The sequence below is a fragment of the Candoia aspera genome, chromosome 1, assembly GCF_035149785.1.
Source record: "Candoia aspera isolate rCanAsp1 chromosome 1, rCanAsp1.hap2, whole genome shotgun sequence".
In the NCBI taxonomy this organism is placed as follows: Eukaryota; Metazoa; Chordata; class Lepidosauria; order Squamata; family Boidae; genus Candoia; species Candoia aspera.
Genome location: NC_086153.1, coordinates 279057690 through 279083928, shown reverse-complemented (window position 1 = coordinate 279083928; position 26239 = coordinate 279057690). Strand labels below are relative to the sequence as shown.

General features: G+C 38.1%; 1 pseudogene; it reads right to left on the bottom strand.

Moving 5' to 3' along the window:
- Positions 1-1042: 1042 nt before the first annotated feature.
- Positions 1043-26239, bottom strand: part of LOC134507567 (cytosolic phospholipase A2 epsilon-like) — a 42086-nt pseudogene continuing 16889 nt past the window's right edge.

The window sequence follows — 26239 nt, the reverse complement described above, 5'->3', positions numbered from 1 at the left end:
CACTGACAGAGTCCTTAGAGCTTTCCACCCCTTCAGAGGTTGCTAATTGTTAGAAATGGGGCCCTGGTGCTTTTTCTTATGAAGCATGGCTATCTCTCACAGCAAGTGAATGGTATCACTGAAATAGACAAGTTTCACTCTGCAACACAGGCTAAGGGAAGTGCCTAAGGAGAATTAGCAGGGCTTGGACTGACTTTGCAGTTGTTGTAGTGACAGGAAGCAAAGCACACCAGGCACCTGAGAAACACTGTCCATCACACTATGACTCCCAGCACATTCCAAGCTCTCCAAGGACTGTTCAGCCTTCTAAAAAATTTTGGAAAAACCAAGATTTCCTGTGGTGGGTATTTTGGGCAGGATCACCCCTCCCCCATAACGATTCCAGCCAATCCTGGGCAGGAATGGAAATAAAAATATCAGAAATTCAGCACTGCAATTCAGGTGCTGAAAAGTTGCAAAATCATTATTTTGGATTCCCCTTCATTTCTGAGGTCTGTGTTTGGTTTGTGATGCATATCTTCTGCATAAATGTACATCTGATACATAAATACATTTCTTCACTTGGTAGAGTCATCCTCAAATGTATAAACTAAGCCCAAGACATGAAATCCAGAGTCCTTTGCCATTTAATAACTGTACTTTAGTAAAGCTTATAATGTGCTAGTCAAGAATCTAATCTTATTCTAATTCCATCTTGCAAAGCAAGTTTTGAATACGTAATCTCTGAGCACTATATCTCAATATACCTGTTTCCTATTTTTTTGCATATGAAGGAAGATAAAGCTTGATGTTAGCCCCAAATGAAGGAGGGGGGGGGAAACATGCCAAATAAATGTATTGACCACAACAATTGGTTTGGATTCATTTCAGTAAGCCCTGCTTCAATTCAGACAGCTCTAAAATCTGTTCCGATATTCCAGTTTGATTTTTCTAAATCTGATGCCTATCGTACTTCCCAAGTATCTAATACTGGCCAATAGCAAGGCTGAATCAAACCTGTTAGCTTCCCGGTTACAAAGTATAGGAAAGACGTTGGAGAAGATTATAAAGAGGAACAAAAGGACTTCTGCTGCTTCTTCCTTTCGACTGCTGTCCGTAAAGCCTGAAGAATCAAATGTTTATTATTCAGAATATTATAGTGGGCCAAATTTAGCAGCTTATTGAAGTCCTCCTCTGAGTATTGCACCACGCCAGTAGCATATGGGGAAAAAACAGTGCTTGTGACATCAGCATAGCCATCCTCCATCTCACTTGGACTACGTTCCACACCTGCGGAAACAAAAAGAGGAAAGGACTATAGTAAGCTGATTTTATTTCAATACAGCCACTGCAGTGATCTAAAATTGTCCAATTTATAAATCATTGAAAATAAGTTCAGAGGAAAGGGATGTTGCATCTAATTCATATTTGCATCAACATATAATACAAGCTTCACTAGTAACAACAGTCAAGGAAGAGGAGAATGGAGCATCTGTCTTTTAAATACGTAGTTCCATGCTGGCTATTCAGTCACTTGCAGTGAGAAATAAAGGATGCTTATGGGTAAGTAATATGATTTCAGCTAAGAGTTGAAATCATTATAATTGCATATCTTTTATTTTATCAGCATTTGAGAGACAGCACTAAAGATAAAGGAATTAAAACTTAAGATAATCAAGATGGTGGGAGAAAGTTATTTAGGTTAAGTCTAGCAGTAATGTATTATTCTCAACCATGTACAGTCTTATTATAGGTGAGACAGTAAAGTATTCTATTCATTTAAAACTATGGGAAAGAACCCTGGATAGAAATAGTTATAGAGAAATAATTCTACTCATTTTTTTCTATCTATATAATCCTTGAACATGATTGACATAAAACATTCAGGCAATTGTTCAACGTTTCATAGAACATGTTTTATGAAGCCATAATTTAAGTATTTATTCATTCCATCTCTATCCTGCCACAATTCAAAGGATTCTCAGTGGCTTACATGAGATAGAAACATTAAAACATTCATAGTAAGTCTTAAAATATGGTAAACTAGTATTTCTCAACCTCAGCAACTTCAAGATGTGTGAACTTCAACTCCCAGAATTCCCCAGCCAGCAGGCTGGGAGTTGAAGTCCACGCATCTTGAAGCTGTTGAGGTTGAGAAACACTGCAGAAAACAATTGAAAGCAAAATAAAATAATGAATGCCATCTAGGAGGGAGCCAGACTGATCTTTACTGGGAGACTATTCCAGACGGGTGTCACAGCCACTGAAAAGCAGCGTGTCCTGTTTTCAGCTCCTTTCACTTCTGGTTTCTGAGTAGGCTTTAAAGGCAGCTTCATGTAGAGTGAATTGCAATAGTCTAACCAAGCGGTAACGAGGGCATGAGTTACTGTAGCCAGGTTCCCTTGCACCAAGAAAGGCCACAATTGGCACACCAGCCAAAGTACACAAAGATCCTCCTAGCCAAGGCTTCTATCTGCTGCTCAACCAGAAGCTGTGAGTCCAAAAGGACCCCTAGATGACAAACTGCTCCTTCACAGGTAGCACTAGCTCATCCAGAGATAACACTGGTGTCAATACAGAACCTCAATGAATAAACAGTACCTCCATTTTACACTTCAGCCTTTTCTTTTCCATCCAAACTTTTATAACCTTCAGGCACTGGAATAAGACATTCACAGCATTTCCTTTACAGCTCAGAGCAGCGATGTATAGTATCATCGGTATCATCAGCATACTGATTATGCCACACCCTGAACTGTCACAGGACCATTCCCAGAGGTTCCATATAAATGTTAAAAGGTAAGGGAAAGAGGATTGACCCCTATAGCACCCTACAAGATAGGGGCCTCTCTTGCCCCATCACTACACACTGGAACTGCCCTCTAAGGAAAGAGTGGAACCAAAGCAGAATAATGCCTCCAATCCCCAACTCCAGTAGGTGGTTCAGGAAGCTACAATGATTAATGATACCAAAAGCCCCTGGGAGGCTTAAAAGGACCAGGAAAGGTGCACTACCCCATCCAGATCCTGCAAAAGGTAGTCAATTGATATAGCAACCAATGCCATATCAATCCCATACCCAAGCCTGAATCCTGACTGATAATCAAGTGTACTGGATGAGGCCAAAATACAGAATCCTGATAAGGTGGAGTCATTATAGATAAGCAGTTCCAGTCCCTGGGAATTATAGAAGGGACTGTACATCCAACAAAGGAATAAGTCCACAGTGTAGGAATGCTCCATCATTGTTTTTGGAAGTTCAGGGAACCTCTGTAGCTTTGAGAGTTTATTACCATGTTAGGTTGGCAAGCTGGCAACACTGTTCCTGGAGAGGGATGTCCTGGTCATTAAGATTTATGTATTTAAACTTAATGGAGTACACTCCGTGTAGCATTTCCCTTGGAACCAACTGGGAAGCTATAACTAGTGCAGAATGCTTTCCTGCTTACATATTACCCTTATGCTACCAAGCCATAGTCAAGCTACTGGCATTAGTAGATACAATAATTCTAAAACACTTGGGATCTGATTGCTTCAAAGAACATCTCCATTTATACCAACCATCCTGGGCCTGAGACATTGTGATCTTCAGGGAAGTTCCTGTCAGATAAATTGAGATATTGTGGAGACTGGTAAATACTATAGATTCACTTATCTTCTGTGGAACACTAGGTCTTAATGTTGTCAGGTTTTAGAGTTTGCTAAAGATTTGCCCTTTCTATATTGTCTTTTTCCAGCAAGAAACTCTCACTAGTACTGGTCTTTATTTTCATTTTATACCATTGTTTTAAAATTACTGTCAATTCCTTCAGAATATACATAAATGAGAAATATATAGGAATTACGATCAGTAGGTAGGAAAGCAATGTGGTTCTCAAATAGCCTTCTTAACTTACCAGGTGCTTTGTATTTTTGGAAGGTGTCACATACCAGTGGGAAATACAGCAATATAGGAGCCTTTGGACTCTCTGCGTCATCAAAGATATAACATTCCTTGAGATGCTTCCTGTCTTCTTCTGTCAGAACAACCTTGGGGAATGGGATGCCCTGCTCCTGATAGTACCTTGTGCTTAAGTCCAGTGGCTAAAGCATCAAACACAAGAGGAATCAAGACCCAAGAGATATAACTACAGCTTTGATTTCACAAAGGCTAGAAGTTCTAAAGAAAATATGGACAGGCAACTGTCAGGAATACCATAGACATATTGCCATCATACTTGGCAGAAGTGCTTTCTAGCATTACTGTTTTATAAGAGAGCAATAAGGAAGGAAGAGGCAGTAATGTTAGCCCAAGAGAGGGAAAGAGCACCTCTTACAACTCAGCCATACTCAAATTAAGTTCAACCAATTTCAATACCAAATTCTTGAATATGGATGAATAAGCTTTTCAAGAACTTTCAAATAACCTTCTCTTAATATTTAGAAGTGAAACATGAATGAAGAGGCCAGTGGCTAAAGTCAGTAGAGAAGCTTCTCACCAATGTCTGTGATCCTCCACTGTAATTTAAATGTATAATAACGTCCACTTGTCTTTCTGGCCTTAAAAGAGGTGGGCAGCTGGTATTGATAAAGAAAGCTGTGTCTACAAGCTCCAAATATTCTTCAAAATCAGTCAGTTGATTGGGGATAGAATCTAGTACAGTATCTGAAAGACAAAATACATATTTACAACATTTTAAAGTAATCTCTGGCTTTCTTGGCCTGTTTTTTTTTTCTAAACTCATCCTTGACTATTAGCCATACTGTTACGGCTTCCAACAATATTTGGAGATCCACAGGATTTCAGTCCCTGTTGTAAAGGAGGTTTATAAATATAATGAAAGCAAAGAGAATACAAATAATCCTAGAATCGGTCTTGATTGTATTACATTTGTATTCCCACTTTTCCTCCAAGGAGCTCAGAGCAGCATACAGGGTTCTTTTCCTAGCCTAGTTTTATCCACACAGCAGTCCCCTAAAGTGGGTTGGACTGATAGACACTGACTGACTGCTTTATTATTTATTTATTGGTTGGTTAGTTGGTTTATTAATTAAATGATCTGGAGTATCCTATAAGCATAATGGCTTGCAAGGACAAGGGGGTCAACTGATGAGATTCAAGATATTCAGGATACAATGGATCTCACTAAAGTTGTACTTGCAAAGGATTTGGGAAAAGTGATCTGAGCAAGTAGTTTCTTTAGTCAAAAGCTTAAAATACAGTTTAAGATGACTAATTTTTAATAGGCATTACAATTCTCAAGATCAAGCAATTTGCACATGAGTATGAGCTACAGCCATTTTAAGATGTTATTGGATGATAAGAGAATATTTTATTCCAGCTGCCATCAAAATCAATCACATAATTATTATATTCCTCTGATAGGAGGAGATGGGCAGTGGCAAATTTGATAGATAGATAGATAGATAGATAGATAGATAGATAGATAGATAGATAGATAGATAGATAGATAAATAATATGGGGTGCAATTATGCCCTTAGTCCAACTTGGGCTCTTCAAAAAGTACAACCAGATTTTTAAAGATCTCTTTTATTGAAGCCTAGATGTGCCCCTAATGAAGTTTTGAGACTAAAGACCAGTCTATTCAGAATCAAAGCTAGAGTTTGGCCAGTCATTTAATTTACTTGGATAAAGATTAACAGGGCTACAGCTGGGTTGTTTTCATCCCAGTATTAAAAGTTAAAGTGGTGGAACAGCATAATAAATAATCTGCTCTGCTATAGCCTCTTGTTCAAGCATCTATTTTTCTTAGGATTTGAAAAGGCTAAATATATTATCAAGGAGATGATTTCAGACATAGAATTTCAGAACAAACTAAATTAAATTTTAGAAATGTATCAGACTCTGGTTTCTCTTCAGATCATATAAACCTTTCACCCTTTTTTAACTCAAGGAATCCTAGATATGCTTCCTTTTATGGGCATTTTTAGAAGTCACTTTAATGCTCTCCCCCTGGCATTTCTAGTTGTTTTGTTGTTCATTCGTTTAGTCGCTTCCGACTCTTCGTGACTTCATGGACCAGCCCACGCCAGAGCTTCCTGTCGGTCGTCAACACCCCCAGCTCCTCCAGGGACGAGTCCGTCACCTCTAGAATATCATCCATCCATCTTGCCCTTAGTCGGCCCCTCTTCCTTTTGCCTTCCACTCTCCCTAGCATCAGCATCTTCTCCAGGGTGTCCTGTCTTCTCATTATGTGGCCAAAGTATTTCAGTTTTGCCTTTAATATCATTCCCTCAAGTGAGCAGTCTGGCTTGATTTCCTGGAGGATGGATTGGTTTGATCTTCTTGCAGTCCAAGGCACTCTCAGAATTTTCCTCCAACACCACAGTTCAAAAGCATCGATCTTCCTTCGCTCAGCCTTCCTTATGGTCCAGCTCTCACAGCCATATGTTACTACGGGGAACACCATTGCTTTAACTATGCGGGCCTTTGTTGTCAGTGTGATGTCTCTGCTCTTAACTATTTTATCGAGATTTGTCATTGCTCTTCTCCCAAGGATTAAGCGTCTTCTGATTTCCTGACTGCAATCAGCATCTGCAGTAATCTTTGCACCTAGGAATACAAAGTCTTTCACTGCTTCTACATTTTCTCCCTCTATTTGCCAGTTATCAAGCTGGTTGCCATAAACTTGGTTTTTTTGAGGTTTAGCTGCAAACCAGCTTTTGCACTTTCTTCTTTCACCTTCATCATAAGGCTCCTCAGTTCCTCTTCACTTTCAGCCATCAAAGTGGTATCATCTGCATATCTGAGATTGTTAATGTTTCTTCCAGAGATTTTAACTCCAGCCTTGGATTCCTCAAGCCCAGCTTGTCGCATGATGTGTTCTGCGTACAAGTTGAATAGGTACAGCAGGGCTGTCGTACTCCTTTCCCAATCTTAAACCAGTCTGTTGTTCCGTGGTCTGTTCTTACTGTTGCTACTTGGTGTTATACAGATTCCTCAGGACGCAGACAAGATGACTTGGTATCCCCATACCGCTAAGAACTTGCCACAATTTGTTATGGTCCACACAGTCAAAGGCTTTAGAATAGTCAATAAAACAGAAATAGATGTTTTTCTGAAACTCCCTGGCTTTTTCCATTATCCAGCGGATATTGGCAATTTGGTCTCTAGTTCCTCTGCCTTTTCTAAACCCAGCTTGTACATCTGGCAATTCTCGCTCCATGAACTGCTGAAGTCTACCTTGCAGGATCTTGAGCATTACCTTACTGGCATGTGAAATGAGTGCCACTGTTTGATAGTTTGAACATTCTTTAGTGTTTCCCTTTTTTGGTATGGGGATATAAGTTGATTTTTTCCAATCTGATGGCCATTCTTGTGTTTTCCAAATTTGCTGGCATATAGCATGCATTACCTTGACAGCATCATCTTGCAAGATTTTGAACAGTTCAGCTGGGATGCCGTCGTCTCCTGCTGCCTTGTTATTAGCAATGCTTCTTAAGGCCCACTCAACCTCACTCTTCAGGATGTCTGGCTCTAGCTCACTGACCACACCGTCAAAGCTATCCCCGATATTGTTATCCTTCCTATACAGGTCTTCTGTATATTCTTGCCACCTTTTCTTGATCTCTTCTTCTTCTGTTAGGTCCTTGCCATCTTTGTTTTTGATCATACCCATTTTGGCCTGGAATTTACCTCCGATGTTTCTGATTTTCTGGAAGAGGTCTCTTGTCCTTCCTATTCTATTGTCTTCTTCCACTTCCACGCATTGCTTGTTTAAAAATAATTCCTTATCTCTTCTGGCTAACCTCTGGAATTTTGCATTTAATTGGGCATATCTCCCCCTATCACTGTTGCCTTTTGCTTTCCTTCTTTCTTGGGCTACTTCTAGTGTCTCAGCAGACAGCCATGTTGCCTTCTTGGTTTTCTCTTTCTTTGGGATGTATTTTGTTGCCGCCTCCTGAACAATGCTGCGAACTTCTGTCCATAGTTCTTCCGGGACCCTATCTACTAAGTCCAGTCCCTTAAATCTATTCTTCACCTCCACTGCATATTCCTTAGCAATATTAGTGAGCTCATATCTAGCTGATCTCTGGGTCTTCCCTAATCTCTTGAGTCTGATCCTAAATTGTGCAAGAAGAAGTTCGTGATCTGAACTACAGTCAGCTCCAGGCCTTGTTTTTACCGACTGTACAGATGTCCGCCACCTTTGGCTGCAAAGGATGTAGTCAATCTGATTTCGGTGTTGTCCATCTGGTGAAGTCCATGTATAAAGCCGTCTCTTAGGTTGTTGGAAGAGAGTGTTTGTTATGCAGAGTGAGTTGTCTTGGCAAAATTCTATCAGCCTATGTCCTGCTTCATTTTGTTCTCCCAGGCCATACTTACCTGTAATTCGAGGTGTCATTTGACTGCCCACCTTAGCATTCCAGTCTCCTGTGATGAAAATAACATCTCTTTTAGGCGTGTTGTCCAGTAGGTGCTGCAGATCCTCATAGAACTGCTCTACTTCAGCTTCTTCAGCATTTGTGGTTGGGGCGTATATTTGGATCACTGTGATGCTAGATGGCTTGCCCTGAATTTGAATTGAAATCATTCTGTCGTTTTTTGGGTTGTATCCAAGCACTGCTTTAGCCACTTTACTATTAATTATGAAGGCTACTCCCTTTCTTCTGTGGTTCTCTTGTCCACAGTAGTAGATCTGGTGGTCATTTGATGTGAAGTGGCCCATTCCAGTCCATTTCAGTTCACTGACGCCCAGAATGTCTATCTTTAATCTTGACATCTCACCAATAACCACATCCAATTTGCCCTGGCTCATAGATCTTACATTCCAGGTTCCAATGGTGTGTTGATCCTTAGAACATCGGATTCGCCGTTCACCACCAGCACCGTCGGCCGCTAGCCGTCCTTTCGGCTTTGAGCTAGCTGCATCATCACATCTGGGGCTAGTTGAGCTCATCCTCTGTTCCTCCCCAGTAGCATTTTGACCATCTTCCGACCTGGGGGTCTCATCTTCCGATGGTATACTGACGTATCTCTGGTTGTACTGATCCATTTAGTTTTCACGGCAAGAATACTGGGGTGGGTTGCCATTACCTTCCCCAGGGATCGCATTTAGTCTGACCTCTCTGTCATGGCCTTCCCGTCTTGGGTGGCCCTTCACGGTTTAGCTCATGGCATCATTGAGGTGCTCAAGCTCCAGCACCACGACAAGGTAACGATCCTTTGCTGAAGGGCATTTCTAGAGGGCACATATAATACCCCAATCCCCCAGTTGTTATACCATGCAATCAGGCAAGACTGAGACAATTTAACTTGTCAACTTATATTGCAGCTCTCAACTAAGATAAATCAGCCTTTATTTTAAAATTGCTGAGTGACCCAGATAATCCCAAATAACCAAATACACTCAATATCTATTAATTTTTTTATTATTATTATTTTTAATGGGCATTGAAATTCTCAAGATCAAGCAATTTACACATGTGTATGAGCTACAGCCATTTTAAGATGTTATCGGATGCAAAGAGAATATTTTATTCTGGGGCCCCGAGTGTGGGAAGGGCCCCATTGCACGGTTATGTTAATACCATGTCTTTTAGATCACTCAGCTGTATTTATATTTAATTTTTTTGCTATTGTTTTTATTGTTTTATATTATGACTGTTTTTATTGTTGTTAGCCGCCCAGAGTAACTAGTTTGAGATGGATGGCAATATAAATTGAATAAATAAATAAAGTTATTAGCAAAATTTTGGGGTTTTTTTATCTATAAGACTTGTTACAGTCTTATAACCCCTACTAGGATTGATTTGAATTGATTATGTTAATTTTAGAGTTACAATTTTTAAGTGCAAGTAATATCGTTAATACTTGAAGTTAATATTACTTCATGCTTTGTACTGATTGCATTTTTATTTGTTATTCATTCATGTATTTCTTGGCTGTATTCTGAAATTTGCAATCTAGTATCAAGAATTATGAATTTTTTAGGTATGGGAATTGGCTAAAAGAATGATCATTTAACTCTTGCAGGAGAATCTGTAGTTCATTTCCAGCAATGGTTTGTTCACATGTCATATTGGTCAACATGATTTAAGATTTTTTTTAATGAAAAATAATGATTTCCACAATAGCAAATATATTCTTAGGTTTTCTCCTGTGGATGGGACTTCTAGTATGCCAGAAAAAAAAGAGAGCAAGAGAAAAAAGGGAAAAAACAAAGAGCAAGGAAGACAACTTTAAACGATATGGTCAAGCTTTTTAAAGTTATTCCAGTTACAATTTCTTTTTGCACAGCTCTGTTCTCTACAGTCTCTCAGTGCTGTATACTGTTGTGGCAAAGTATCACGAGAAATAACCAGTAGGAACAGAAAGAGATAGCTGAAGAGCTAGATAAAGAAATGTTGATTGTAATACCTTTCCAGGTAGAAAACCTGTTATTCCCCAAGTATTCGTTGTTCAACTGCAGGCCTCTCATAAAATTGTAAAACTGTGAAACAACTGGACGCAGGGTTATCACATCTCTAAGCACATCTGAGACGGAACCACTGGGGATGAAAAGACGTGTTGGCTGCACATACGGCCTCTTGGGCAGCCGAAGGGGAATATCTTCTTCTGTGAAACAGAGAAAGCTTTATTTAGATCCATTATTCAAAGAGCACATTCAGAGCACACACAACCAGCTCTGTTCTTGGAATTAACCCTAGGCAGAAGCAAGGCAACTTAACAGGTTTTTCTTAATTGCAGTTTGCAAAGATAAATGTTAAGTAAAAGTGAATGCTACTTAAAAAGTAAAATTCAAAACCTGCAATTTTACCAAATTTTGCTTTTGTAGAAAAATAATCATTTCCACAATAAATATATTCTTAGGTTTTCTTCTGGGGATGGGCCTTCTAGTATACTAACCATGCAGCCTCCTAACCCTAGTCCAACACCTTAATCTCTGTAACACATTTCTGACAAGGATACCCAAGTTCAGGCCAAGGACTAGAACTGGCCTTTAAGTGATATCCCAGGTATCACACTCTCCAAAGTTCTGCATGGGCCCAGGGCAAAAACTACATTTCAATTATGTTTAAATTTCATTCAAACTTCTTTCCAGTCATTTATTTAATCATTTCAACTGTCCGTTATCTGGGGGGCCCACCAAAGTTGCCCTAAGGCTACCAAGTTAGTATCACTGAGCTATGGAAACATAGACTTCAGTCCATCCAAAGCAGGGTTCCCCAAAGTGGTTAATATCAAACCCCAAGAGTTGATGGGTCGATAAATGGCTGGGGGGCCAAAAGGGGGTCAATAAATGATGGAAGGTCAATTGGAGTCAATTAATCTTTTTGGGGTCTCTATAGAGCTCCACACCACTCCCTAGTCCTGTAGGTGACGTGGCTGGCGGCAAGACAGTGCTACCCAGGGTTGGATGGTCAGCTGCCAATGAGAGTGGCCTTGAGTTGTCATTGTTATTATTAGTAGTAGTGGTAGTACTATTAGTTATAGTATTTATTATTTTCATATCATAAATGTTTGGGAGTCAATGAACAATCTGAAACTTCACAAAGGGGTTGATGAGCTGAAGAGTTTGGGGACCCCTGATCTAGAGAATGATTTCCCTTTCAAAGCTTGCCTGTTCTGAAAATTACTTTGAATGCATTGCTTGTTTTAAATTGTGGGTGGTTTTCACTTGATTTTAGAAACCATGTTATTTCACTGCTGTTTTGACTTTAGTTTTCTGTTTGTTGTTGTTGTTGTTGTTGTTTTCTATTGTATATGTTTTTAATGTACTTGCATATCACCCAAGTAATGTACAAGTACTTTATTTTGATTATTTATTAGATGTTCAAAAAAGTAAAATAGATATATATGTCTATACACTGACTGGAATGGGATACACTCAACTTCTATATAAAGTTGGGATGGAAAGTAGTATATGGTAATATTGGAAGGGAAGATAAGGAGTGGGCCCACTTCCTCAAGCTTTCCATTTCCAACTAATCAATTTGAAACCAAATCATCTCCATAATTCACAACAAAGGGAAGCATTTTCTGGGCAAATTAACCAAAGAGAAGTAACATTCTACTGACCAATATCATAGATTCTAGGTCTTGTCCACTTATGCCAGAAGTCTTCTGAACATTCTGCTAAATATAAGGCATCCAGCATACTCTGGGAATAGATATTACTCCACATGCCTGGGAAACACAGAATATTTAACAAGAACTCACTAGATTTTTCAATATATGCTAGACCCATTATCTTGAGATGGAAATCATAGTAAAAAGTATATGCTTAGCCCCATTATACTGAAATAGAAGTCATAGTAAAAAGAACAGAAGCTATGCAAATACGCCTTCTTTTTTTCTACAGTATATGCTCTCATACTAGAGAGGGTTTTTTTTTTAATCTTTGTTGGTCTGGACCTCATCCTAGAGGCCTCAAAACCACCTCCCCTTTGGTGGGGGGGATTATGTAGAAGTTATATTATCTGTTAGGTGTTATATTACCTATTGACCAGTAGGAGGTTGTGCCTCTTATTGGTCAGTAGCTAATATAACAGTAAAAAGCTACATAACCATTTTGTGTCAATATGTACATCTGAAATGTGTGAAAATTGGGTATGAAACATATTCTTGCCATATGAAAGGTCAAGAATCTAATTTAAGATGTACAGAACAGTATACACTACTTTGTTTAGCTAAATTACCTTGCATGAAACAAAGCCGTGATTCTGGAACCTTCTTCATCAAGCGGCCCATGTAGAACTCACTCCCAAAATCTTCTGCTTTAATGAATGCTCCATATTTCAAGAAGCCCACTTCATAGGGGGTGAATTCCACCCATTCTGCAGATATAGCACATGCGCACACACACACACACACACATATAAATTAATAATCAGCAATCTTTAAAATGTGATTATGCATACAGTAGAGGAAAATTAAAGTCATATAACGTAAGACCACACAGATACAATTCTTTTTCAAGCTATGACTATTGATCGTTTGAAGAAAATCATTTCAGTGAGAAATAATCAACCACAAAAGTATATCCATACAGAATGAACTTGTTCCCCTCTCTATCCTGGATTCTAAGCCAGACTTCCATGAAGCAGAGGTCTGTATACAGCTCAGCCCAAAGACTTGCCACTATCTTATACCAGGTATAAGAATGTGATTGCCTCCACTGGTCTGCGCTTTTCCATATGTTATTCATTCATCAATTACATTATCATGTATTAGACATATTATTCTTCATTATTCTCCAATGCATCTAAGTAAATGGTATCCTCTTTAATTTTCCAGCAAAACTCACCACAGTCTGTCCTCACTGGATAAGCTTTCTTAAATTCAATGTTTAGATTATTCTTGATGTTCTGGGGCTCTAGTCAATTTAATGTACTGTATAATCTGAATGTGTATTCAGACTAAGATGCACAGATCTGCAAATGATTTCTGCAAGGCTTACCAAGAGGGACTATTCTGGGCTACACTCGCTAAGCATTTTTTAATTTTGCCTTTGTTAGCACAACTAAAAAAGCCTATTAACACTGCTTAATAGATAACATTTCACATTAAACTTTGACATAAAAGCCATAGGCTTATATTTATCCATGATATTTCTGTGATTTCCCAAATCATATTAGCCTCAGAAGATAAGAGCACTTGGATGATCTTGTCTGGGCTTGGAAGCTAAGCAGTGTCACACTTGGCTAGTACCCAGATGAGGGACAGGTTCCAGGGAATACTGTAGGCTAGATTGGGAATTCAAAAAGCAGCTTGGAGAAGTCAACCACAAACCACTACTATTTTCCTTTTTGGGCCAATAAAACTTCATGGACATTTACCACCTGGCATTCAGCCTTCAAATTAAATTCATTCTACATGTCATTTGAAAATGGTATCTTACCTTTAAAATCTAGAGTGCTGTATTTTTTCTTGACATTAAGAGCCAGGTAGATGGGAAGAGGGTTTTGACCTAGATTTATTGCCTGTCTTTGATCCGAGAGCTTATTGGGATCTGGCTGTGCAAGAAAAACAAATGTTAATAGAATAGCAAAAGATGAAGAAATTTTACTATCATTTGTGTTCGATTCCCTCATTCTCACTTGATTGCCAAGTGTGACAATTGCTATCTGCAGTCGTGTGACAATTTTTAGAATAAACCTGTCGTTAAGTTCATAAATGTCTCACATTGTCTGTATGCTGTATCCTATTGCATTTTTATGAAAAATAAATATTTTTATTGTCTGATACAACTTAATGTATTGTGATTTTTAATGTTCTGCCACTAGTTGTTACTGATTTTAATTAAAAGGCACATGTCAAAAATCTTTTCAAGATCATACTTGTACTTGGAAATGTTAACCCAAATACTGAAATAATCAGAAATTCAGATGAACACAAGTGTATTTCGTATAAATTTGCATTTTCCAATGGACAATTTACAATGAAATGTGGTAATAAGATTCTGAAGATCATCTCTTATGCCATTTGTACTCAATCTTCTCAACAGATATTTCTCGTACAGATGATTCAAGATACAGATTTGAGTTCAAAATAAGGAAAGCAGCATAGCTGAGCACATGCTCACTCCATTATATCCAAAAATAGCTTTTAGTAGTAATCATGGTGTGATTTATCTTTTGGCTAGGTTGGTAAGGACTATGTAGTGCATGTATAAAAAAAGTTTTGTTTTAATGTGGGTACAGAATGTTGATTAGTGCTTACCTGTATAATTTTGCTTTCTCAAAACATCATTACTTTATCTTCTGTGAAATGGGACATTGCTTGCATATATGAGTGCTCCATATAACTCCTCACCCCAGTGATATTGCTCAAATGATTTCTCCAGGCGACAAATATTTTTGGCTTCCACATGAGCCAGGAACTGGGTCATATGCAAACCAATGTATGTAATTGCCTGCAGGAAACCAACACTGTTCATGTGCCAGCAGAAGCTTGATAAGAATCATTTGGAGCATTTGTGTAGTGAGCACTTTGGTTCTAATACTAACAGAATGGACTTATATGATTGGTGTTCGAGGCAAAGGTCTCATTGAAGCTACTTGCCTTCCAGCCTCATTTTTCCTACTGTAAAAATGGTGTTGAGCAGAATATCATTGCTCAAGAGAGCAGTGTGGTATTGTGGACCTCAGAGCCCAATGTTGCCTTGCACTTAGATTCTTGGACAAATAGCTTCTCTTTCTGCCTTGGTGGTCAGATGCCAATGTTTGTGACTGGCATGGCTTCCAGGGCAGCCATTCCATCATATGTATGGGAGCTCCTAACCTAACCTGTCATAGATATTTGCTACAAGATAATAGTGGCACAGTGAAAGGATGGTGCCGAATGAACAAACAAGCCAATACATAATCAAATAATATTTTAACTGCTTTTGAGGCAGATAATTCTTATAATTAAAGAAGTAGTAGCAAGGACCATTCCCTACCCCCTCAGGATATACTTTTTTCTGTATTTTTCCATTATTTAGATCACCTTAAGCTTTTAAAGAAAAAATGTGAATATAGTACCTCATCACGAAGCATAGATTCAATAATTAGTCCCCAGAGATCTGTGAATGATAACTTGCAACCCTCAACATGCCTGTTCCACATCTCCTTTTCATAATACTTCAAGCGCTTTTCAGTAAAACAGCAGAGTTTATTTTTCACCACATGTTTCCGAGCATCAGTGACCATGCTTTCCAGATTCTTGTGTGACCAATATGGATCTTCGTATAAATTTATCATAGTCCTAGGAAAAGGAATTTTAAAAGCCAGCGTTTATATTTGAATTAGCTAATAACGTTGAGCAAAGAAAGATAGTCCCTTACCAATACACTAACTTATCTCTATGTTCACCATGTTGGTCTGTACAATTCCACCAAGTAGTCCAGAGAATTTTATTGCATATTTGTACCTGGTTAAATATTAAATATCCAGGAAAGGAAAGTAATGCTTAGCGCTTTACAGGAGCACATATAGCCTGTAAAATTGGGGGAGGCGGGCAGGGAGGGAAAGAGAAGATCATGGCATTGAGCACAAGGGAAACACTGTCACCTCTGAAAAACATGGCACTGGGAATTGTCTTGGGCTGCCTAGGAAGGAAAATTCTACTGTATATTTTCTTTCATATTTATTTCAATTTTCCCATCACATTAACCAAAACTGTAGCCTGTTAATAAGCATAATGCAATATGCTAAAAAAAGGACCATTAGAGGGGTGCAAGTATTTATTTTTAAGATACTTGGATAAAATGCCACTAATTTTTCTTTATTAAAACTTCTAATATAATAGGGAATGCAAGGCAATGACTTCCCAAATCAGATTTACAGCAGGAAAAAAAAAAGTTTTTCATTAATTGACTGCAAAAGAATCCACTGCAATTTTTGACTGCATTAGCAAAAGATCGTGCCCAGCTCATGGGAAAGAATTCTGTACTAATTCAGGATGGAAAGAAAGGATAATAGGGATGGACTAGAAACAAAACTTTAGGGTACTATTAGTAATTTTGTCTAGTTTTTGTTTGTTTCTTTATTTTATTATAGGCCAAAGGACCACAGACTTCATCAGGAGCACATATTTGAGAAGAGACTTAACCTTTAACTCCCCAGGATGATCCCAATGAAAACTTTCCTCCCAAACTCCTGTGAGTCTTAGAAGAAAGCAACTCCCACTGGCACCAACATTCCCTGAATAATTTTGCTCATGTCTTCCTTACCACGTTGTGCCAGATAAGCCAGTGATGTATGAAATACAGTGTAAGAGATTGAGCTTCTGGAGACCTAATAGGCTCCCATACATGGCTGTCATTGATCTTACTCCACCTGCTGTAGTCATCACAGCCACTATTGGAACCTGAACAAACACAGGTATAAAGAAAATTAAATGCTTCTATTCATAAATAAAAATCATGTTTGAATAAAAGAGGGGCATGTACATATAAGCACACCATTTGCAAAAGAGCTAACTCAGATGAAGCCAGGATTGTTGTGCATATCATTGTGCAAAATGGCATCATTTCCACAAGAGATTTTTCTTTCAAAAAATATGTAGACATAACATTAAGGAGGTTAGAAGCAAGCCCTTGTCCCAGAATAATGCAAGCAGGCATTAAGGAAAATACGTGGCAAAATCCATAAACATCAGGCACAATATCCAGAGCCCTGATCAAGCATCTTTGTAGTTCCCAACATAACTCTAGACTCACACTATGCTTCATACAAGATCAGTACTGTATGTACATGGCTCACAAACCCAAATATTGCAATGACTTTTACATTAAACCATCTTTAAAAACTCTTGGGAAGCTAAATAAGAGCAAAATACCAGCTATACATTTCTTTTTAGACATTATCTAAAACTGGTATTAACTAATAAAGCTCTAGGGCCTGCCCTGCTGTCAAATGAACCCAGCTACTACAGTAATTGGATCAGAGGCTCTGCTCTGTATGTTCCACTCCAAACAGTAAGAACAAGGAAACACAGAGAAAACAGCTACATCGCTCTCACCCAGCCTTTCCATGTTAGTGATAAATCACCATACAGTGGCAGAAAGACACCAAACACTAGTGTTGAAATTTCTCAAAAACCTCTACATTCCATGAAATGCCTTTACCCTGTCCATTTGTTCAAGACCTTTCTTATTAGCCTCTTGGTACCAATTAAAATGACTCATATATACTCAAGCTTCTAATGAAGTCTAAGATCTTTTGGTGTCTATAATCTAGCACATTTCAAATGCCTTTTGTATGTTGCAGCTTTTGCTCTTTATATATATATACACATACATACATACATATTGTGTGTGTATGTATGTATATATGTGTGTGTGTGTGTGTGTGTGTATAAATTTTATTTATTATTTCAATTTATATGCCCCCCCATCTAAAGTTCATGACTCTGGGTGGCTAACAGTGTTAAAGGAAATTATAAAAGCATTAAAAAACAAAGAAAAACACCACACATAAAACAGCAGCTGGGGTAAAAACAGACCCATCAGTCACAAGTTAACATAACCAATATACGGGCTCAACCCCACTTCTGGGCCCCCAGGCCCAGTGAGAAAACCAAGTGTTTAAGGTTTATAAAAGGCCGGCAGGCTCAGGACCAATCTAATCCCTGGAGGGATGATGTTCCAAAGGGCAGGCACCATGACAGAAAAGGCTCTCTTCCTGGGCCCTGTCAGACAGCACTTCATAATAGATGGGAATCGGAGCATGCCTCTCCCACTGGACCTAATGGGACAGGTACTCATTATCATGGAGAGGCAGTCCCTCAAATAAACTGGCCCAATACCATGAAGAGCTTTATAGGTTACAAACCAGCACCTTGAACTGAACCCAGATACAAATGTAACCAATGCAGCTCATGGAGCAGATGTGTAACATGCATTGATCAAGAGCACACAGAATTGCCTACATTGCAGCATTTTGTACCAGCTATAGCTTCTGGGTGCTTTTCAAGGGCAGCCCCATGTATTATTGCTCTTTTGCTTTTATTGTTATTTTAATTTTTTGGTTTTATTTCTTGCATAGATTATTTTAAACAAGAGAAGTGTGTTAATTTTAAAAATAAATGCACACTAGTTTGTTAGTAACCTTTTTGAAGGTTGAAAATCATTCAATTATTGTATATGGATAAAGTAACTTATTTAACATATTCTGTATATTTTTAAAATACAAACCACGCCCAAAATTGGTGAAGAAAAATAGGATTTCTAATGTACTTAGACACATGAGACAGAAAAGTTCAAAGCTCCTTCTCTGGAAATAAGAATTCAGTAATAGGGTTTAAAACTAACCATTTTTCAAGGTATCCAAAATCAGGTCCCTGAGACAAGCTGACTTCTTTATACCAAATGATAGGACCAGCCACATAAAGGCAAACTTGAGTTCACATGGTTGAATTAAGAACTGGGGAAGAGACTAGCTGCTGATGTGGAATTTGAGTCTTCCAGCCACTGATCTAAGTACAGTATATATTGTGTATGTATGTATGTACATGTATATACAGAGTGTGTGTGTGTGTGTGTGTATAGGCACAGCCTTACCCATCACCACCACTTTCTCTGCTCCTCTTATGTTGCTCTGGGACAGGTCATACCTCATTGTCTTGCAGTTCTTCTTCTAGTTGAAGAACATTTTTCAAGGCAGCAGCAACATATTTCTTGCGCTTACAGATGAAATCCTGCTCCTCTGGACAGAGATCAAAGCCCAAACGCATATCTAGGCCTTTCTGGCTAGATAATAGAAACTTGTATCATAATGCACACTAATGAAAGCATCATGACTGGAGCACATTCACAGTTTGTGTAAGCTATTTACCAATATAATTTGTAACCAGAAAAGGGGAGAATATTTGACTCTAATACTGTATGAATGTTTGACTGCTATTTGTTGGGTTCATTTTCATGACACATTAAATAACATAAATACTGCTTTCTCTCCCTTCCATGCATCTCCACAGTCACAGTCTTTGGCTTCCTTTTGATTAAATATTCCCTGTGAACACTGAAAGTGGCCATTTCTGGTTAGTATGAAACAGAATTTGGAATTAGTCAATAAACATGGTTTCAAATTCCAATTACAATTAATCAGAAGTGACAGCCACTCAGCAGTCAGAAAGCAGAGAGATGCCATTATTGTGGTTATAGAGCTGTATGGGGCAGGGCTATAGAGAAGTTTTATTCATGTTATCACCTAGAATGGCTTAACGTGTTGTGCAAATAACTTGAAATTTTGTATTTCATAGGTGACCAATATTTCAGATTTAATTATTGCTATTTTTTTTAAAAAGGGAGAAGCTCTAGATAAAGCATTATAACTATAAAAATAAAATTCTACCTACATAGTTGAGTTCAAATTTCAGACTTAAAGAAATTGTATTTAAATGACAACATGAGAAATTATCCTAAATTCTGAAAATGGTTATTTCAACTCTAGTTTAAAGCAAGTTGAGCCTAGGCACCTCACCATTCTTATCCATGCATTCCTAGCTTAAAATGGAAGAAGAATAGAATGAGAATTAGAGTTTTATTTATATCTGTGGTTGACAAGATGAGAAAAGGTCAAACTACTTGACCCAATTTCTAAAAGCTGACCAAACTGAACTACCAACTACCATAAAAAATTAAAATGAAGGAAATAAATGGTTACCAGTTTGCTGTTGTCACAAAGATGCCATGTGCTTTATCCTAAAAAAAAAAAAAAGAATTATTCTTAGCATTGAATGATTCTAAATCATGTTTAATCTTTCCATCATTTCAAAGGCATTGTTTCTCTCTTGCTTCCTTAGTCTACTTTAATAACAACAAAATATTTATTGGATGATCCTATGAGTTGGTTAGTAAACTCCTCAGACTGCTACATATCTATTTGTACTTGAAGATTCAGCACTTAGGGGAACAAGGATTTTTTAATATATTAAATACTTAGAGGAATGAAATAACGTTGTTAGTTGATTTACCTTCTTATAAAATGGATTTTCTGGATATTTACAGAACTTTGGGGAAAAGATTCTTACTAAATTTGACATAAAATTTACATTTAGATTATATTTACATGCTGTATTTCATTGCCAGCAATATTTTGTACATAAAATTGTACAGGTATTCTTAAAGTAAATTGTCTCTTTGGAGGGGAGAAACCAGCCAGATAGCTTCTAATTATTCTAGGAAACTGGAACTAAATATGAAACTATGTTAAAAACTGAGTTTTTCCAAAGGGAAAAACCTATTGCTCCTAGATATCCAACAAGCAAGAAAGGCTGAATGTACTCTTGGAGGAACATTCCTGAGGTGGTTGCAAGTCAAGCTAGATGTTGTGGTAGTAGTTCCGTGTGCTTCAAATACAAACTTAACCCAATTACATAGAAAAAAAGTATTTAAACAGCAAAAGGCGCATAGAAGTAAAAACGTTCCTTTCAGCAGTAACAGGTTGAGCAAGTCCTGTGCTGGTGGATCACTGAATTCATCAGTGTGACTCTTCTAGATTCTCTTCATCCTCAATCCCAAACATGGAAATCCAATAATCTGTTCGAGACAATGGCTGGATAGAAAATGCACTGTTATCCTCATCAGAAATAAGATACCACCACTGGAATCCTAGGCTCGTTTAGGTAGGAGTAAACTCACGGAACACTTTCTGAATGACTTTTCAGAAGATGCATAGAGGTTTGCACAGAGAGTATTATTGTATATATTTATACTATCTACTGGACATACCCCGGTGGTAGGGAAACAGTTCAGAAAATGAAATGGGCACTGTTCACAGAAAGGACTCACATTTGCTACTTCTACTCTCTCTCCCAAAGGAGCCTGATACAAAGGCAAGGTGAACAAGAGTGTTTTCTTAGAATATGAGGTACTCTAAAGGAGAAAAAGAGCAAATGGTCAGAAGACATGTTTTTGAAATAACAGCATTCCAAGTAGTATTATAACAATGGCTGTGATGCAGTAACTAGTAACGGATATATTGTGAAAAGCAAACAACTTTTCTATTGGGGGGGGAGAGAATAATTGATTCTAATTAGAGGCTTCAATCTAGACAGATACGCATTAAGATTACAGCTATCATGTCTGAGCTGCAAAACTCTGGGAGAGCACTGGTAGCAGCACATAGAAGTAAGAAACTTTAATACTTTGCTGCGATCTCATGGCCATTCGGAGTTTAGCAATCCAGATATGGTAGCAACAATAAATAAATTGTACTAAAAGGCAGCTTAAAAAGAGAACAGGAGGTGGGTGGGTGGGTCAGTGAATGGGTGGATTGGTGGTTGGGACAGAGAGAGAGAGAGAGAGAGATCACATGCATCAATGAAACTAATATTTATCATATAACTAGGTTGTGAATCTTAATCACAAAGAGTTATAGATAGATTGGGGCTTTTATATTTTATACTGATGGACAGGCAGCTGGAATGAGAGTATAAGAGTCTAGCAGAGTTGTGTGCAGACCTCATTTCTGTTTCTTTGCTATTTGCTGCAATGAAACCTGCCATTTTTGGAGTAGCAGCTACAATGTAGGGAGCTGTTACTTTTTCACCTAAAGGTGATTGAGTTAGAGATGATAAGAAAAAGTGATTGGAAGAGAAATTTCCAGCAAACAGGTATAGCTGGAAAGGGAAGTATTTGGGGTATGAACTTTATTATTCTTTCCAGCTCCTTGTTTCTTCCCAGGACCACTACTATCAACTATCCTTAGACTATTATTTCTAACTTTCTGCTTGACTAGCCCTTCCAGAAAAAATTCAAATTCCTATGACACCCAATGTCAAATGCAAAATTAAAACAATTAACTAATTAATTAAGCAATATATGTATCGTGGTCTTTTAATTTTGATCCAAAACAGCATTTATACTTTATTGATGCAGAATATGGAAGTTAGTTATGTGTAGTACATTTGTCCCCGGATATCAGTAAAAACTCACACAAATGGAACGTTTCTTCGATAATTGCACCTCTAGTTTGGGATTACAATACTTGGCATAGTGGAAAACTGTGTGATTTGGCGGGGCATTTCTGGAACTTGAATCCAATAAAATATTCTGATCATCTTCATAAGATCCTTTCACCGTACATGCAAAGTTTTGCTCTGAGTGCAGAATAGAAAACACAAACAGAACTTCAGAATGATCCATGCCGAAGCATGTATTTATTGATAACCTTTGCATCCTTCCCTTTTTTTCAGGATGACCAGAGTAGGATGCAGTATTTCAGTTTTATCCTCAAAATATAGGTCAAGATAAAATGATTTTCTCAAAGATCCTCTTTGAACTTCATAGCTAAGTGGACTCTGGAGCTTACTTAGCTGCAGTTCAAGTCCACTGTGCCTTTTAAGTCACTCGTCTCTCTTTACAAGAAAATGAGAGGCTGTGCACTGATAAGAATACTCATTTCAAAGAACTATCCACCCCTGTACATGAGTATGCAAGCGAGTTGGTTGTTAGGATCAGTTGCCCCAAAGAAAAATGCAGTGAATTATATATTGGATGGGGTCGCACTGCCCCAGACAGATCCAGTGCATAATCTGGGGGTCCTCCTGGACTCACGACTCCTGCTCAAAGAGCAGGTGGCAGTCGTGGCCAGGAGGGCCTTTGCGCAACTTCGTGTTGTGTGCCAGTTATGCCCTTTCCTGGACCGAGAGGCCCTCCAAACAGTCACTCATGCCCTGGTCATCTCCCATATAGATTACTGTAATGCGCTCTACATGGGGCTACCCTTGAAGAATATCCAGAAGCTACAGCTGGTCCAGAATTCGGCCGCGCAGACAATCTTGGGCGCTCCAAGATTTGCACACATAACACCTCTGTTGCGTGAGCCCCACTGGGTTCCAGTTTGCTTCCGGGTCCAATTCAAGGTGTTGGTTATCACCCATTGGGGAGAGATGGGCGGTGAATAAATTTATTAAATAAATAAATAAATATAGCGGCTTTGAAACAAGGTCTCAGGGTCTCACTCACTTGGGAAAAGTGGGGGAATAGTGGCCCACCTATGAAACAAATATGCATTTCCTATTCCCATGAACCCAACCTGTCTTTGGATATATCATATTTTATTATTCTAAAGTCTATAATTTATAGTTTCACACCCACGTTATATCCAAGAAAAACATGATATGTCCTAATCTTACTTTTTCTTTTTTTCTTCCTTCCACTGTGATCCACCTCTACTTTTAGGCAGCAAAGTTCCCGAGACTACAAAACAAAAGACAATTATACGCACCTCCAACTGCTCAAGAGATGAGAACAGGGTACGATTATCACTATGCATTATTTTACACTAAGGATCACTTCATGGTCTCTTTCAGTAAAAACTGTTGACAGCTCTTCTCTGGCAGTAATATGACATAATGGTAGTTAATCTGCATTATCCTATCCCCCATTTCAAAAGCTGGTTTTAAAGGACTACTACAAAAATAGTTTTGTGCGTTGCTTAAGTGAATTTCAAATATGGCTACATATCCCTAAGTGGATGGATAAAAATTTGTACAAATATATACCATCCCTCTTCACTGACATCTGGTTGAATGGAAGTATACTTTTCCATTCAAAGATTTTTGAGCCACGGACATTTCCACTAGCAGAAAAGGGGGGGAAAGTGTTTTTTATTGATTGCCACTTTATCCTATAGCCTCTCTCAATAATTTCCATACTGCTGTGGGGGATCATATTTCTGTGCACTAAATTGTCCAGTTCAATCCACACTGGGAGAAACCTAAGCTTTGAAGAACAGGGTCTAGAGATTAAAAGAAAAAAAAATCCAAATGACAGAATAAGTTGAACCATTTATCAGCACCACATTTCACCCAAATGAAACTTCCACAATCATCAGCCAACGTGGTCAAAGGCCTTAGTGCTTGGGAAATATGAAGATTAAAATCAAACACATCAGTAGGTTGGGGAAAGTTGCAGTATAACGAGGAGGAAAATATATTAAGAACAACTTTAAGAGTCATCCTACTCTAATCTAGCCAGACTTTATTAAGTGATTTATTCATTAATTTATTCAAAATACCCTATCCTCCAGAGTAGCATCTGGAGTTAAGGAAAACACTTCAAGTGCAGAACAGTTGTTTTCATTTCAAAATGGGTTATTCCAGCCATTCTAGAAGCCCTATTTGGAACACTTGCTTTCAACTCAAAACAAAGCAGTTTCATTCCAGAATGGTCAAAACTACTCATTTCAAGCTTGAAACAACTCTTTCAAATGTAACTGGAATGTTCAGAGTTTGAGAAGCTTCTAGTCCGAACTATTTTACACACGTATCTTCCCAGGCTACAGAAATTGTAAGTATAAGTACAAAAGCAACAAGCATACCAAGAGTACTCCATTGGTTACAAGGTTTTCTGGCATATCTGACCTAGAGGAGAAAAAAAAAAAAAAAATTGGTTTCTATTCAATTCTTGCTCACTTTCTTACATGTTCTTCTGAATTCTTAGAATCATTTCAAGATTCCAAACATGTTAGTTAAATATTTAAAATACTTACCTATGATCTGTAATGTTCAACAGCTCCAGGCAGTATCCAATATTAACTTATGATCAGTGCAATATAAAATACAATGAACGTATACAAAAATAAAAGAAGAAAACAGCTTAAAAATATAACTAACAGCTGTAAGCAGAATACTACCATCAGGAGTGTTTTATTATTCCTATTGGGACAGGGTTCCACAAAGTTTGTAACACAGCAAAAACTTTCTTCCAGATCGATGCTCACCTAATGTCATGAGTAAGGATGGCGAGCAGGGGGCTCCCTTCCAGACTGTCAAGCGCATGCGTAGCACTGAGGAATTGGGCAGCCATTCCAAGAGGCACAGATCGGGCCCGCCTTAACCTGCAGGGTTTATATGGCTGGGTTTTTCCCACGTTTGTTCAGTTTGTTAGGATTACTGTTGTGTATTAGCAAATAAACATTAGAGACCAGTTCCCCGTCTCAGAGTGTTTCCTGGGAGTCAGGACACCTAACTTTCACAGGATGTGACACAACCAGGAGCACATTGGCAGATGAATGCAGTGGACAGGCATTCTATCGAGTTTCCTGGTTCAAAGTTGTTTACTGGTTGTATGAAAGCCTTGGTCATCTATTTTTATTTCAACTGAAATTATTCTAAGCTTATTTAAAAGAAGATCACACTGTTAACGAGAGCGCATGTTTCATCCTACAATTTCAGATTTGTTTCCTATCTAACTTTTCAGTTGAAAAAATACTCAGTTTGACCTGGTCCCACAACATGTTTTAGATGATAAAGAATTACAGTAATTTGTTTTCTTAGAGCATTGTGGAAGAGTTCTTAGTTTTGGGTGAAGAAATAAATATAATCTGGCCAGGGGTGTTTGGAGGATGGGGTGTCAAAAAAAGTCTAGTTGAAGTCCACCCCATTTATGTGCAATACATGTAAAAATGGAGTCCAGCTTTATTCATGCAGTAGCTGCCTCCATCTTGATTTTTTGACCCCACTCCTATGGATGATCCTGAAGGAGAATTAACTCAATCTAGTTTTTACTTCTATGGCTGAGAGATAAAAATTACAGTGTGGGAAAGGTCTTGCCATTTTGAAAAAAGAAAAAAAGAATTATACAAAGAAATTTGCATATGCAGTAGAATGAAATATGATTCATACTGTACAGCATCAAAGCTAATAACTTAAACTCCTCAACCATTGCATTTGCTCAATTTTTACTTACATGTGTTCTAAATAGAATTCCACTTCTAGAAGTTCATTTTTCTGAAATTGAAATCAAATGTTTAAAATATTAGCTTCTTCAAATGCATAACTAAACTGATACGACTGCTTCACTTTCTGGGAGCAGCTTCATA